Source organism: Arachis hypogaea, chromosome 9 (assembly GCF_003086295.3).
Source record: "Arachis hypogaea cultivar Tifrunner chromosome 9, arahy.Tifrunner.gnm2.J5K5, whole genome shotgun sequence".
Taxonomy (NCBI): domain Eukaryota; kingdom Viridiplantae; phylum Streptophyta; class Magnoliopsida; order Fabales; family Fabaceae; genus Arachis; species Arachis hypogaea.
In genome coordinates, this window is record NC_092044.1 from 87,348,812 (window position 1) to 87,364,124 (window position 15,313).

General features: G+C 45.0%; 1 non-coding gene across 1 annotated transcript; it reads left to right on the plus strand.

Annotated features, from left to right (window-relative positions):
* The first annotated feature begins 14,335 nt into the window (after window positions 1-14,335).
* On the plus strand, window positions 14,336-14,439 carry LOC112713228 (small nucleolar RNA R71). The gene has a single exon (XR_003158202.1). It is a non-coding gene; the product is annotated as a small nucleolar RNA R71 (small nucleolar RNA).
* The last annotated feature ends 874 nt before the right edge of the window (window positions 14,440-15,313 follow it).

Sequence of the window (15,313 nt, forward strand, 5' to 3'; positions counted from 1 at the left end):
TTGAAATTCCAGACTCATCAATTCTTCAGGCCCAATCCCATAAACCATGATATTCAATTGGGTTTCATACCAGAGTACGTTTAAGTTAATGTTTGTGCTCAAATGCTAACTTAAACTGCAATATCTTTGGCCCAGAAACCTTTTCAAATAGTGGCGTTTAAGTTGCAGTTTAAGCTTAAACTGGAACTTAAACGTTGGACACTCCTGGAGGTGGTATAACTCAAGCACGTTTAAGCTTCAGTTTAAGGTTAAACTGAAGCTTAAACGTGGAAATGGAAGAAAGCAACCCTGGAGGGTAAAGTAGTCGAACACGTTTAAGCTTCAGTTTAAGGTTAAACTGAAGCTTAAACGTGGAAATGAAGAAAGCAACCCTGGAGGAGAATTTTGGTCGAACACGTTTAAGCTCTAGTTTAAGGTTAAACTGGAGCTTAAACGTGGAAATGGCTCCCTAGTGCATTTCTCATTTCTGGCGTTTAACTTCCAGTTTAAGGTTAAACTGGAGGTTAAACGCCACTTTCAGCTTTTCCTCAGCTTTCATGATTTTGGCGTTTAAGCTCCAGTTTAAGCTTAAACTGGAGCTTAAACGCCACTGATAGTTCCCAGCATTATATGGCTTGGCAGTTTAAGTTCCAGTTTAAGCTTAAACTGGAACTTAAACTCCACATGTGATATTCAAGCTTCCTTTATTGATTTTGTTGCTTCCTTGCCTAGCCTCTTCTTCCCTGAAATCATCCAAACAACCGCATCAAAGTCTTGCAAAATTTCATGAGAAATCTTCCATTCATAGCATTCAAGTAATATAACTAAAAACTCATGGAATTTGCATCAAAATCATACTGTTTGGATGGTTCATTGCTTTGTTATTCATTTAACCATTCTTGGTTACTTTAAGCTCAAGAAAATGCATAAAACAACTAAAACTAACAGAAAAATGCTAGTGAAACTAGCCTAAGATGCCTTGGCATCACAACACCAAACTTAATACTTGCTTGTCCCTAAGCAAGTCCTGAGTTATTTGAGAAGAAAGTATGAAACAGAAAGCAATTACATTGGCTATATTAGCAAGCATTGAAGTTCATCAGAAGGGTTTTATGCAGAAAGTTGCAGCATCACTTTTTCATTCTTATCAGGTAAGATTATCACTTTTTCATTGCATCCATCAAACACTGCTATGGCCTCTTATTATTCTTATGTCCTTGGCACTTTTCCCTTCTTTGGTTTTCTTTTTCTTAGAGCTCCTTTGCTCCTTGTTTGCTCAGTGTCATGTGTTGCACAAGCCTTTGGCATTTTCTTTTTTCTTATCAGTGCACTACACATATCCACTACAGGCATTTTAGTTCACATTTCTTCTTGAGACATTGGTGCCCAACACCTCTTTGTGTGACTAAATGTTTTGTATTTAGGTTGCTCTTGATAATGGACTTTTGGTTGATAATCCCGGGTTAGTTAACCCAAGTTACCAAGTGTTGAAACACTCCTCAGAACCTATTCATCCAAGGATATCCTTAATACATAAACACCACAGGCATTTGTCTCAGAAGTTCAAACCATTGGTGCCTAGCTTATTTTCTCAATTTTTTTTTGCTTTTTGGTTGCCCTTTTTCAGTGGCTTTTTCTTCTTCTTTTTCTTTCTTTTTCATGGCCAAAGACATTTATTCATCAAGATCCATAGACAGTATTCAAACTTCTACACAAAAATGATAATTCTACACTCAATTTTCAGTGATCTGACTAAACAATCAAGCATGCATACCACCACTTAATTCTACTTGATTTGTCACTAATTGAGCCAAGTTACTTTTGTTCAAACTTTTCTTTTATTTTTGGAAACAGAACAAGCATGGCAAGCATTTGTTTAAGAAGGTGAAGTTATATCCAAACATTTAGGCATTCACTTTATTCAAGCAGTAAACCAACACTCATACTAAAAACTTCACATTCCAGAAAGATTCAACAATTACAGTTTAAACCAGAACAAGCATGCTTTTGTTTGCCTTTTAAAGAATGGTCAAGGAACAACACCACCTTGTGAAATTTCTTGTTTTCTCTTTGTTGCCAGGAAATAATTTGATTTCTCCTTCTTCTCCTAGTTGTTGCTTCATGTTCTTTCTAAGATCCTTGTTTCCTTTCCTGCAAAGAGTGATGAAGTTGCTTGCTTCTCAAGCACTTGAGTGGTTAGCTCAACTATGTATGGGCAAGTGTCTGAGTCTTAAGTTGGTGTGTGAACACCAAACTTAGTCTCCTACTTACTCCTCTGCTCTTTGAATTCTTGAATTCTCCTTGGAATGAAGTTGCTGCTAAGGATTTTAAGCATTTCTGTGATTGCTTAGAATGGTTGTTCCTTTCATATAATTCAAAGGTTGTTGTGTTCAGTTGATCTGTATGGTGGAACACCAAACTTAGAGTCACACATTCCCCTTTGAATTATTGATCCACGAATTCATTGTTTGGTGTGAAACACCAAACTTAATTCTTTGCAATGCACAGAAACTACTTCACCTTTTTATTGAAACAAATAAAAGAAACAGCAAAGGAGTATTACCTCAGGTTGGGTTGCCTCCCAACAAGCGCTTCTTTAACGTCACTAGCTTGACGGTTGTCCCTTGTTAGGGTGGATTGTAGTGCTTGATGTCCTCTCCTCTCACTATGAAAACGTCCCCATTTGATTCCTTCATGATTTCCAAATGTTCCATAAAAAGAACTTTCCTGATTGTGAACACTTGAAGGAGCTGGGAAGGAATGGTTTTGAGGCCAGGTGGGATTGGCAGATAATGACTTGATATCACTTTATCTCCCGGAGAGAAACCTTCAGTGGGAATTTTCTTGTTTCTCCACCCTCTTGGCAATTTCTTTACAATTCTTCCCTCTCTCTTGAGGATTTCTTCATTGACCCTTATGCCAGGAGGATCCTTCTGAGCTGTTTCTATTGATTCTTGTGGCTTTAACTCTTGCAATTCTTGTTTGCCTTCTGTTCCGAGGGTTACCTGAAACGTGTAGCTCGGTCGTCTTGGTGAGGCCCGAGGTGGGGGTCAGGGACCCGAGCTTGATATGTGGAGTGGTTGGTGGTTGTACCTGCAATGACACTCCGATGCTTAAGTTAGCATGGGTCCAAGCAGATATTGAGTAGAATTAGAGTATGAGTTATACCTGGGTGCTCCAGTGTATTTATAATAGTTGGCCGTGATCTTCCCTGGATAAGATATTCTTATCTTATCTTATCTTTTGGGAGTCTTATCTTTATCTTTGTGGAACCGCCTTTCCTAGGCCTTTTCGGCCTTTTAGGTTTTGGGCTGCGTTCCTTTTGGATGGGCCTTTTTAGCATTATTGTCCGAGGTCCGACCTCAGGCGTGGGCCTTTGGGATGAGGTCGGACCTTTCATGGATTTTGCCGAGTTGGAGGAGCCCGGTCAGGGTATGAACAGTGCCCCTGCCCGAGTTCGTCCCTCTTGGGAGGTCGAGCTCGGGCATAGTAGTTTTTTCAATTTTCAAAAATGGCCGTTCCTGCATTTATTGCATTTTACCGTTTCTCCTTGATTTCCGTTCGGGCTTTGTGAAGGCATTATTTATTTGCCCCTTTCCTCCTTTTCTTCGTTTATTCTGTTCCTTTCTGAGTTTTCGCCATTCTCTTTTTGAGCACCGCTTCCTTTTTCTTTGTTCTTCTTCCCCGAATCTTTCCGCGTGTCTTTCCGGGGTTTCCTCTGCGCCGCCGTTCCGTTCTCCTTGCTTCGGAGCTCGTCGTCCTCGTTTCTTCCTTCCAGGTTTGTTCCCATCTCTTTTCTTGTGCACCTATGCTTCTGTTTCTTTTGTGTGGCTCTTTGTTTGTTTCTTTTCTCTATGCCTGGGTTGCCCCGAAAAGAGGCGCCGCCATTGCTTTGTTTGTTTGTATGGGGGGGACTCTTTTTTGTTCTCTGGTATTTTGCTCCGGGTTGCTGTATTTTCTTCTAAAAGATCTTTGTTTTCCTGCTTTGCTGAATGGGTTTTCGCTGTCTGCTTTTATGTGATTTTTGCTTTGCTGTTGTATTCTTCTTTGTAGGCAAGATTTTTATGTCTCGAAAGGTTCTTCAAGCGATGTCGACCAAGATTCCAAGTGGTCTTGGTTGGGTAGATCCTGTTCCTCTAAGAGTCCCTTCTGTGGTAGATTCTGAGTATTTAGCTAGGTTTCGTAGGCAATGTAGCATATGTGAAGATAGGGAGTCTGAGAGGGATTATGAACTAGTAGCCCCGGATTCCGAGGAGAGAGTTTGCTTCCCGCCCTTAGATAGTTCCGAGAAGCTCTTCTTTTACGCTTATGATTGTTTTTTCTCTAAGCTGAGTGTCCGACTTCCTTTTACCGACCTGGAGTCCGAGGTGTTATGGTCTTGTAACCTTGCCCCTACGCAGCTCCATCCAAATTCTTGGGCATTTTTAAAGCTGTTTCAACTTTTGTGTCAGTTTTTTGGGCGTTGCTCCCTCTATTTCTCTTTTTTCCTATTTGTTTGTGTTGACGAAGCTGGGGTCGGGTGGAGGGAAGGTATCTTGGGTCTCTTTTAGGGCTAACCAGGGAAGAAAGTTTTGTACCCTGTATGATGAGTCCTTTCACGATTTTAAGAACTTTTATTTTAAGGTTCGGGCTACTGGAGACGCCCGACCTTTCTTTCTCGATGAGAGTGGGGAGCCTTCTTTTCCTCTTTGTTGGCAGGAGAATGTAGTGTCTGCTAAGTATACCTTTGAGAGTCTAGATGAGGTGGAGCAGGCTTTTGTGGGTGTGGTGAGCAGTTTGTGGGGTCGGGCACCTCACTTGGACACGAAGAAAATGTTGGGGATCCAAGCCTTCTCCGTTCCGAGTTAGGTAGTTCCCGACCTCTTCCGAGATTCGTCTTTTTTTAGTACTTTGGTTTTGCTTGTTTTTGGTGGAATTTCTGTTGTGGTAATCCCTTTCTTTATTTCTTGCAGAGATGTCTTCTCAGGCGGATTCCATGAAGTTCCTTCGTCGGACGAAGAAGTCTGTGGCTGCTCGGAATATCGAGGCCGGGGAGGCTTCTGCCCGATCTTCTCCACAGAAGACTACCGGGGGTGTTCAGACTCGGTCGAAGACTATTCCGACTCCCCAGTTCCGAGCTATAAGTCAGGATCCTCCGACCTCTGGGCCTGCTACTTCTTCTCCTCCTCCGTTTTCGGGTCCTCCTCCCAAGAAGCAGAAGACCTCTCAGGAGCTTGCCGGTTTCAACGATAAGGAATTTGATGCTCTTGGTTGGATTGAACAGCATATTCTCCCTCAGACCTTTATTTCTACTGATGATGTGTCTATGAGCATCATTTTCAGTATATGGCGCGGAGCTGCGTCCGGATGGCTAGTCTTCATGCCGCTATTGCCCGGGAGTTCAGGAAATCCCCCCTTGGGGCGACCAGCTCCCGACTTGAGAAGGCTCAGTCTGAGCTTGATAAGATTAGTCAACTGAAGGCTGCCAGGATTACTGAGCTGGAGGCCTCTTTGGAGAAAGAGAAAACTAAAGCTACCGCGGCTGTGGCGGCAGCGAAGACGTCTGAGGAGATGGCGAAGGCGGCTACAGAGAATTATACTCGGCTATATGCCGAGCTTGTGGAGACGAAGGAGAAGTTGCAATCCGCGCAGGACGAGTTTTACGAGCTGGAAGGTCATGTGGCCAAGGGTATGGATGCTATGTTCGAAAATTTGAGGGCTCAGGTCCGGGTTCTTGCTCCCGACCTGGATCTGAGCTTATTCAGTACGGATAACATTGTTGTGGAGGGAAAGATTGTTCCTGCTCCTTCCGAGGATGAGGTTCCGATGTCCGACCCCAAAGTTCCGATTGAGAACCCGACTTCACCTTTGGTCGGGGATGGGTCTGGTGTGGAGGTTCCAAACCGGGATGACGTTGCCGTCGATGCAGTCCCGATCTCTATGTTTCCTCCGCAGTCTGCTGTTGATGTGGAGTCCGGAAAGGACCTTGATCCTCTGTAATCTTTTTGGTGTTTTGCCCGGCTTGTGGGCTTTTTTGTTGTTGGATGGTTTCTGTGAACGCTTTGGACACCTTTTGCTTTATTTAGCTACTTGTAGTAACTTTATTATGCGGTGTTTTTGTTCGCGTTTTGACTTTTTGTTTCCGCTTTTGTGCTTTTTAGTTGTTTTCGGATAACAACTTTTTAGCTAGCGTCTCGAAACTTCCTTTGCTTTCGTTCTTTCGCTTGTACTTTTTAGCTGCTTTTTGTAAAGCAACTTTTTTAGTAAGCGTTTTCGAGACTTCCTTTGATTTCGTTCTTTCGCTTGTACTTTTCAGTTGTTTTTTGTAAAGCAACTTTTTAGTAAGCGTTTTTCGAAATCTTGGTTCTCGCCGTTTTACGGCTTCTTTCTTGGATCCGAGCTTTTTCTCGGACCTCGGGCGCTCGAGTACCTCCTTTTTGTTGGGTCCGACTTTGTCGTTGGTCGGCCTTTTTAAGTTATTTTTGTAATCTCTTTTTATTTGGCTTTTTTGAGCCATTTCAGAGTTACTTTATAACTTTCCCTTTGTTGGGTCCGACTTTGTCGTTGGTCGGCCTTTTTAAGTTATTTTTGTAATCTCTTTTTATTTGGCTTTTTTGAGCCTTTTCAGAGTTACTTTATAACTTCTCACATTAATTTGAACCTCGTCGCTTCATCTTTGCCGACCTTGTGTGGTCTCTTGGCAAATGATTTTTTGCGTTTTGCCGAGCATAAATTAATGCGCCTTGGTGGGGTACTTTCTAGGATTTGTTTCATCATGAGGAAAAGGAAAAGAAAATAGAGAAATTTGATTAGTATTTAAAAAAGAAAGAATATTTACAGAGTGTTTACCCTTTTGACTAGGTCGGGTGTCTTACTTAACCGGGTGTCTCATTAAAAAACCTTTGTAGGGAAAAAGAGTACACCTCGGGTAAGTTTTTCTAGCTGTAGTACCGCCTTAGATTACAGGCGTGCCAGGCCCTGGGCAGCTCATTGCCTTCTAGGTCGGATACTTTGTAATAGCCTGTCCCTAAGACTTCTGTTACCTTGTAGGGCCCTTTCCAATTTGCGGCTAGCTTTCCTTCTCCCGACTTTTGTGTTCCGATGTCATTTCGGATTAGAATCAGGTCGTGAATGGAGAAGCTTCGCTTTATTACTTTCTGATTGTATCTGAGGGCCGTTCGTCGTTTTAAGGCTTCTTCTCGGACTCGGGCTCTTTCTCGGACCTCGGGGAGGAGGTCGAGTTCTTCCTTTTGTGCCTGTGGGTTGCCTTCTTCGTTGTAGAAGATGACTCTGGGTGACCCTTCGTCTATTTCGATAGGAATCATTGCCTCCATCCCGTAAGCTAGTCGGAACGGTGATTCTCCCGTTGTAGAGTGTGGGGTTGTCCGATATGCCCATAGTACCTGGGGGAGCTCCTCGGCCCATGCCCCTTTGGCCTCTTGGAGTCTTCATTTTAACCCTGCCAAGATGACTTTATTTGCAGCCTCTGCTTGTCCATTGGCTTGTGGGTGCTCGACTGAGGTGAATTGCTGTTTGATTTTTAGTTCGGCTACTAAGTTCTGAAAACTTGTGTCCGTGAACTGTGTTCCATTGTCCGTTGTGATGGAGTAGGGGACTCCGAACCTCGTGACAATGTTTTTGTATAGGAATTTGCGGCTTTTCTGAGCCGTAATGGTGGCTAAGGGTTCAGCTTCGATCCACTTTGTGAAGTAGTCGACCCCTACTATGAGGTATTTGACTTGCCCCGGTCCTTGGGGGAACGGGCCGAGTAGGTCAAGTCCCCATTTTGCGAAGGGCCATGGTGCGGTGATGCTGATAAGGTCTTCTGGTGGTGCCTTGTGGAAATTGGCGTGTTTTTGGCAGGGGGGGCATATTTTCACGAATTCCGTCGAGTCTTTCTGCAAGGTCGGCCAGTAGAACCCGGCTCGGACTACTTTTTTGGACAATGCCCGAGCTCCGAGATGGTTTCCACACATGCCTCCGTGGACTTCTTCGAGGACGTTCTTTGTTTCTGAGGTCGGGACGCACCGAAGGAGGGGAGTTGTGAATCCTCTTCTGTATAATACGTCGTGAATTAGTGTATAATTCTGGGCGTCTTTCGTGAGTCTTTTGGCTTCCTTTCTTTCGGCGGGAAGAGTTCCCGACTTCAGGTAGTTGAGTATGGGGGTCATCCATCCTTGTTGTTGGTTGGATATGCTCAGCGTTTCTTCCTTTCTTAGCACGGAGGGGGATTGTAAGGTTTCCTGGAGGAGACTTCTGTTGTTGCCTCCGGGCTTGGTGCTGGCGAGCTTCGAGAGGGCGTCTGCCCGGGCGTTTTGTTCCTGAGGTATGTGCTGAATCTGTATCTCTGAAAAGTGGCGCAGTTGTGCCTGTGTTTGGTCCAGGTATTTTTTCATGGTTGGGTCTTTGGCTTGGTAGCTTCCATTCACTTGTGACGTGACGACCTGGGAGTCACTGAAGATTGTGATTCTCTGGGCTCCGACCTCTTCGGCTAGCTTTAGACCTGCTAGTAGGGCCTCGTATTCGGCTTGGTTGTTCGAAGCCTGGAACTCGAATTTTAGGGATAGTTCTATCCGCGTTCCTTGGTCGCTTTCAAGTATAACCCCGGCTCCGCTTCCTGTTTTGTTTGAGGACCCGTCGACATACAGGTTTCATGAGAGTGGGGTTCCAGGGGTCTCGGTGTATTCTGCGATGAAGTCGGCTAGATACTGGGATTTGATGGCAGTCCGGGCTTCATAGTGGAGGTCGAACTCGGACAGTTCCACCGCCCATTGTAGTATTCGTCCTGCCAGGTCCGTTTTTTGCAGGATGTGTCTCATGGGTTGGTTTGTCCGGACTTTGATGGTGTGGGCTTGAAAGTAGGGACGGAGCCTCCGTGCTGTGATCACTAGGGCGTAGGCGAATTTTTCTATTTTCTGATAGTTTAATTCGGCCCCTTGTAGTGCCTTGCTTACAAAGTATATGGGGTGTTGTTCTTGGTCATTTTCTCGTATTAATGCTGAAGCGACTGCTTGATGTCCGACCGAGAGGTATAGTACGAGCTCTTCCCCTTTTAAAGGTCGGGTTAGGATTGGTGGCTGCCCGAGGAATTCCTTGAATTCTTGAAAGGCTTTTTCGCACTCCGGGGTCCACGAGAAGGGTTTCCCTTTCTTTAGGAGTGAGTATAGAGGTAGTGATTTTATCGTTGATCCTGCCAAGAATCTTGATAGGGCGGCCAGCCTTCCATTCAGTTGTTGTACTTCTTTGACACACGTCGGGCTCTTCATATTGAGTATCGCTTGGCATTTGTCCGGGTTTGCTTCGATGCCCCTTTGAGTCAGCATGAAGCCTAAGAACTTTCCGGCTTCTGCGGCGAAGGTGCACTTTGCCGGGTTAAGTCTCATGTTGTGCTTTCTGAGGGTGCCGAAGACACTGGTGAGGTCGGTCAGCAAGTTTCCGTCTTCTTGTGTCTTTACCAGCATGTCGTCGACGTACACCTCTAATTGTAGTCCGATGTACTCTGAGAACACTTTGTTCATTAGCCTCTGGTAGGTTGCCCCTGCGTTCTTTAACCCGAAGGGCATTACTACGTAGCAGTAGTTTGCCCTTGGGGTTATGAACGAGGTCTTTTCTTGGTCGGGTCCGTACATCGGGATTTGATTGTATCCCGAGTATGCGTCCATGAAGGAGAGGTATCTATAGCCTGAGGCGGTGTCTACTAAGGCGTCGATGTTTGGTAGTGGATATGGGTCTTTGGGGCAGGCTTTGTTGAGATCCGTGTAATCGACGCACATCCTCCATTTTCCATTGGGCTTTTTTACCAGGACCACGTTTGCGAGCCATAGGGGATATTTTACTTTCCTAATGAACCCTGCATCTAGTAGTGCTTGTACTTGTTCTTCTATTGCTTGCATGCGTTCGGGCCCGAGCTTCCTGCGTCTTTGTTGGACAGGTCGGGATCCCGGGTACACTGATAGCCTATGGCACATCAGGTCGGGGCTTATGCCCGGCATGTCCGAGGCTTTCCAGGCGAAGAGGTCGGAATTTTCTTTTAAGAGGGTTATGAGTTCCTCTTTTAGGCCTGCTTCGAGGTTTGCTCCTATGTTTGTGACTTTTTCAGAAGTGTTTTCGATCTGGACTTTTTCGGTTTCTCCCTCTGGTTGTGGCCGAAGATCTTCTCGGGCTTGAACTCGCCCGAGTTCTATTGTGTTGATCTCTTTTCCTTTTAAGCTCAAGCTTTCGTTGTAGCATCGCCGCGCCAGTTTTTGGTCGCCTTTTAGGGTAGCGATTCCCTTTGCGGTAGGGAACTTCATACAGAGGTGTGGGGTCGAGACTATAGCTGCCAGTCTGTTTAGTGTTGGTCGCCCAATGAGGGCATTGTATGCTGAAGTGACGTTGACTACAATGTAGTCGACGCTTAATGTTTTAGATTGCTCGCCTTTTCTGAAGGTAGTGTGTAGCGAGATGTATCCTAAGGGATGGATCGGGGCATCTCCTAGCCCGAATAGGTCGGTGGGATAAGCCTTTAGTTCTTTTTCTTCGAGTCCGAGTTTGTCGAAGGCCGCTTTGAACAGGATATCTGCTGAGCTTCCCTGGTCAATCAGGGTTCGATGTAAGTTGGCGTTTGCTAGGATAATGGTGATTACCATTGGATCGTCGTGCCCGGGTATTATCCCTTGAGCATCTTCTCGGGTAAACGAGATAGTAGGTAGTTCGGGCAGGGGATTGTCTTCTCGGACGTGGTAGACTTCTTTGAGGTGTCTTTTTCGCGAGGATCTGGATGTTCCTCCGCCTGCAAAACCTCCATTTATCATGTGAACGTGCCTTTCAGGGGTTCGCGGGGTTTGTTCAGCCCGATCTTCATTATCTCCCCTCCTTCTCTTCTTGGTCTCTTCTCCTTTCTCTGCTATGTATCTGTCGAGTTTTCCTTCTCTGGCTAGCTTCTCTATAACATTCTTTAGGTCGTGGCAGTCGTTAGTAGAATGACCATAGAGCTTGTGATATTCACAGTATTCGGACCGATCTCTCCCCGCTCTCTTGTGTTTTAGCGGTCGAGGTGGTGGGATTTTTTCGGTGTGGCATACTTCTCTGTAGATGTCTACCAAGGAGACTCGGAGGGGGGTGTAACTGTGGTACTTCCGTGGCTTGTCCGAGTTGGTTTCTTCTTTCTTCCTTTGTTCCCGATCTCGATCTCGGTGTGGGTAGGTCGATTCCTTCCTAGAAGAGTCTCTTAACTGGGAGGTTTCCTCCATGTTGATATATTTTTCTGCTCGCTCCTGCACCTCGTATAGGGAGGTCGGGTATCGTTTGGATAGGGATTGGCTAAATGGTCCCTCCTTTAGGCCGTTTGCTAGTCCCATGATGGCTGCTTCAGTCGGCAAGTGTTGTATGTCCAGGCAGGCTCTGTTGAATCGCTCCATGTACTCTCGGAGAGTTTCTTGGTTACCTTGTTTGATTCCGAGTAGACTGGGGGCATGTTTCGTTTTGTCCTTTTGAATAGAGAACCTTGTCAGGAATTTTTTGGTTAGGTCTTCGAAGCTGGTGATTGATCTTGGTGGCAGGTTGTCGAACCACTTCATGGCCGACTTGGTGAGAGTGGTGGGGAAGGCTTTGCATCGAATCGCATCGGAGGCGTCGACTAGGTACATTCTGCTCCTGAAGTTGCTGAGGTGGTGACTTGGATCGGTGGTGCCGTCGTAGAGATCCATATCGGGTGGCTTGAAGTTTCGTGGTACCTTCTCCTTCATGATCTCTTGCGTGAAGGGATCATGGTTGCATTCGGGGGTGGTGCCGCGTTCTGTCTGGTCTTTCAAATTGGCCTCTATTTTCCGTAGTTTTTCTTCTAGTTCTCTGCGCTTTCGAGCCTCTCTTCTCAGCTCTTGTTCAGTTTCCTTTTGCTTCTTTATACCCTCTTCGAGTTGTTTCAGTCGGTTTTGTTGTGCCCGAACTGCTTCTAGAATTTCCGAGCTCTTTTCTTTTTCGGGATTTTGTGGATCTTTGTTTTGGAGTGATGTCTTTGGGCGATTCTGTTTGTTTCCTCCTGGAGTGCGCGGTGATAGAGGGCTGTCCGGTCGTTCTCCGGTGTCAACTTCATCCTCTTGCTCTGATGCAGCGTGGTCATTGTCAAGAGGGTCGTCCGCCATGGTAAAGGGATGACTTCCAGGTCCCCGGCAACGGCGCCAATGTTCCGAGGGTTACCTGAAACGTGTAGCTCGGTCGTCTTGGTGAGGCCCGAGGTGGGGGTCAGGGACCCGAGCTTGATATGTGGAGTGGTTGGTGGTTGTACCTGCAATGACACTCCGATGCTTAAGTTAGCATGGGTCCAAGCAGATATTGAGTAGAATTAGAGTATGAGTTATACCTGGGTGCTCCAGTGTATTTATAATAGTTGGCCGTGATCTTCCCTGGATAAGATATTCTTATCTTATCTTATCTTTTGGGAGTCTTATCTTTATCTTTGTGGAACCGCCTTTCCTAGGCCTTTTCGGCCTTTTAGGTTTTGGGCTGCGTTCCTTTTGGATGGGCCTTTTTAGCATTATTGTCCGAGGTCCGACCTCAGGCGTGGGCCTTTGGGATGAGGTTGGACCTTTCATGGATTTTGCCGAGTTGGAGGAGCCCGGTCAGGGTATGAACACCTTCCAAGGACTGTTTCAGAGTTTCAGCTGCTGGATTGCTTTCCTCCAAACACAGATGGCTACTATCATCCTTAGGCTTTTCAGGTTCTGGTTCAGTCTCAGATGCAGGTTTGAAAACATGAAAAATGAGCTGTTCATCATGTATTCTCAAAATTAGCTCTCCTTGTTCTACATCTATGAGCGCTCTAGCAGTGGCTAGAAATGGCCTTCCCAGAATGATAGGGTGTAGGTAGCTTTCCTCCATGTCCAAAATGACAAAGTCTGTGGGGAAGAAATAATTTCCCACTTTCACCAGCACATTCTCAACTACCCCTTCAGCTTGCTTCTGAGTTTTGTCAGCCAGTTGTATGATTACATCAGTGGATTTCACCTCATTCAGTTGTAGCCTCTTCATAAGAGTCAGAGGCATCACATTTATGCTAGCTCCTAGATCACAGAATCCTCTGTCAATTTTTGTTTCCCCTATGATGCAGGGGATATGAAAACTTCCTGGGTCTGTTTTCTTAGAGACTATGTCCTTCTTGATGAGGGCACTGCATTCTTTGTTCATTATTACAGTTTGTCCTCCCTTCAAAACTCTTTTCTTGCTCAGCAATTCCTTCAAATACTTGATATGTGTAGGCATCTGCTGGAGAATCTCAAGAAAGGGAATATTGATATGGAGAGACTTAAATGTCTCTAAAAACCTTGAATATGTTTTCCCTTTTTCACCTCCTCCTAACCTCTGAGGAAATGGTGCTTTTGGTTGGTATGTTTCCAGCATGCCTTTATTTTGCAGTTCCTTGGCTTGCTCAGTTTCACTTTCCTGCTTAGCTTCTTCCACATCTTCCTTCAAGATTTTTGGCTCCTGTTCTGAGGGTCTGATTCCTTCTTCTTCTGAGACTTCCTTCAATATGGTGATGGCCTTGCATTCTTCCCATCTCACTCCCTTTTGTTCCCCTTTAGGATTCTTTTCTGTGTCACTAGGGAACACTGCAGTTGACTTGGGGGCCTGTTGAGATAGCTCTCCTACTCGAGACTCCATCCTCTTGAGTTTTTCACCATGGTTCCTTAAGGTAGATCTCACATCATCCCTAAAGCTTTTCAACTCACTTATGTCCTGACTCATGTTTGCAAGCATTCCTTCTATCCTGTTTAATTGATCTTGAAATTGTTGGTTCGGATTAGGTTGGGCAGGTTGATTATTTTGGCCATGATATGGTGGTTGGGAGTAAGTGTTTTGTGTGGCTTGGTATGATCTTTGGTTGGAGTTTTGGTATGTGGAATTGTTATGTTGGTTGGGGTTGTAAGGTTTGTGGTTTTGTGGTTGGGTTTGCTGGTTTCCCCACCCAAAGTTTGGGTGGTTTTTCCAGCCTGGGTTGTAAGTGTTGGAATGTGGATCATATGGTTGCCTTTGTTGATTTCCCACATAGTTGGCCTCTTCCCAATCACCTCCTTCAGTGCTTACTTCCTCTTGATCTTGTGTGTGTATTGCAGCCACTTGATTTGTTTCTAATTTCCTGGTGAGCTCTGCTAGTTGCTTGGCAAACACCTTGTTTTGGGCTAGAATTGTATCAACATGGTTCAGCTCCATGACTCCCTTAGTGTTGTGTCTCTCTGAAGCATAGTAGTACTCATTCTCAGCCACTGTCTCAATCACTTCAATGGCTTCTTCCACAGTCTTTTTCCTGTTCAATGAACCTCCTGATAAATGGTCTACAACCTTCCTTGATTCATAAGAAAGTCCATCATAGAAAATATGCAATTGCACCCAGTCATGGAACATGTCTGGTGGGCATTTCCTTGTCAAATCCTTGAACCTCTCCCATGTCTCGTAGAGAGTTTCACCATCTTGTTGTCTAAAAGTCTGAACCTCAGATCGAAGCCTATTGACCTTTTGTGGGGGGTAGAAACGTGCCAGAAACTTGCTTTCCACCTCATCCCATGTTGTTAGGCTCCCCCTTGGGAATGATTCCAGCCACTTAGCTGCCTTGTCCCTAAGTGAAAATGGGAACAAGAGCAGTTTATAGGCATCTTCCTGGACTCCATTGGACTTCACAGTGTCGCAAATTCTCAGGAATTTTGTGAGATGTTGGTTTGGATCTTCATTAGCACTCCCACCAAATGAACAATGATTCTCCACCAGTGATATTAGCTGTGGTTTGAGTTCAAAATTGTTGGCCTGAATGGGTGGTTTCTGAATGCTGCTACCACAATTCCCAGAGGTTGGGTTTATGTATGAACCAAGAACCCTCCTCTCGGGAATGGCATTGTTTCCATCAGCTCTCTCATGGTTGTGAACTTCTCTATCCATGTTGAGATCTAGAGCTTCCTCAAAATTGTCCTCAGATTCTCCTTCAGATTCTTCTTCTCCCAGTACTCTCTTCCCTCTTGCTTCCCTTCTAAGTTTATGAAGGGTCCTCTCTGGTTCGGTATATGGAGGAGTTGATGTCTCTCCTCTCCTACCTGTCATACAAGAACACAGCACAGGCAACAAACAAGTGAAATACTCTTGGTTAATGGAAGAGTATGGTTAGAGCAGTTGAGGAATTAATTCAAATAGTTAGTGAGTTAGTGAGTTAGTTGCTTGAATTTAAAGGCATAAAGAAAGAAAGCAAGTAACAGAGTGCAGAAATTAAAATTCAACAAGTAACTTGAACTGAATTAACAAAACAAGAAAAATGCTCAATCTAGTTAACTTCCAATTTGAGAATTGTCAATCGAAAACCAATCCCCGGCAACGGCGCCATAAACTTGATGCT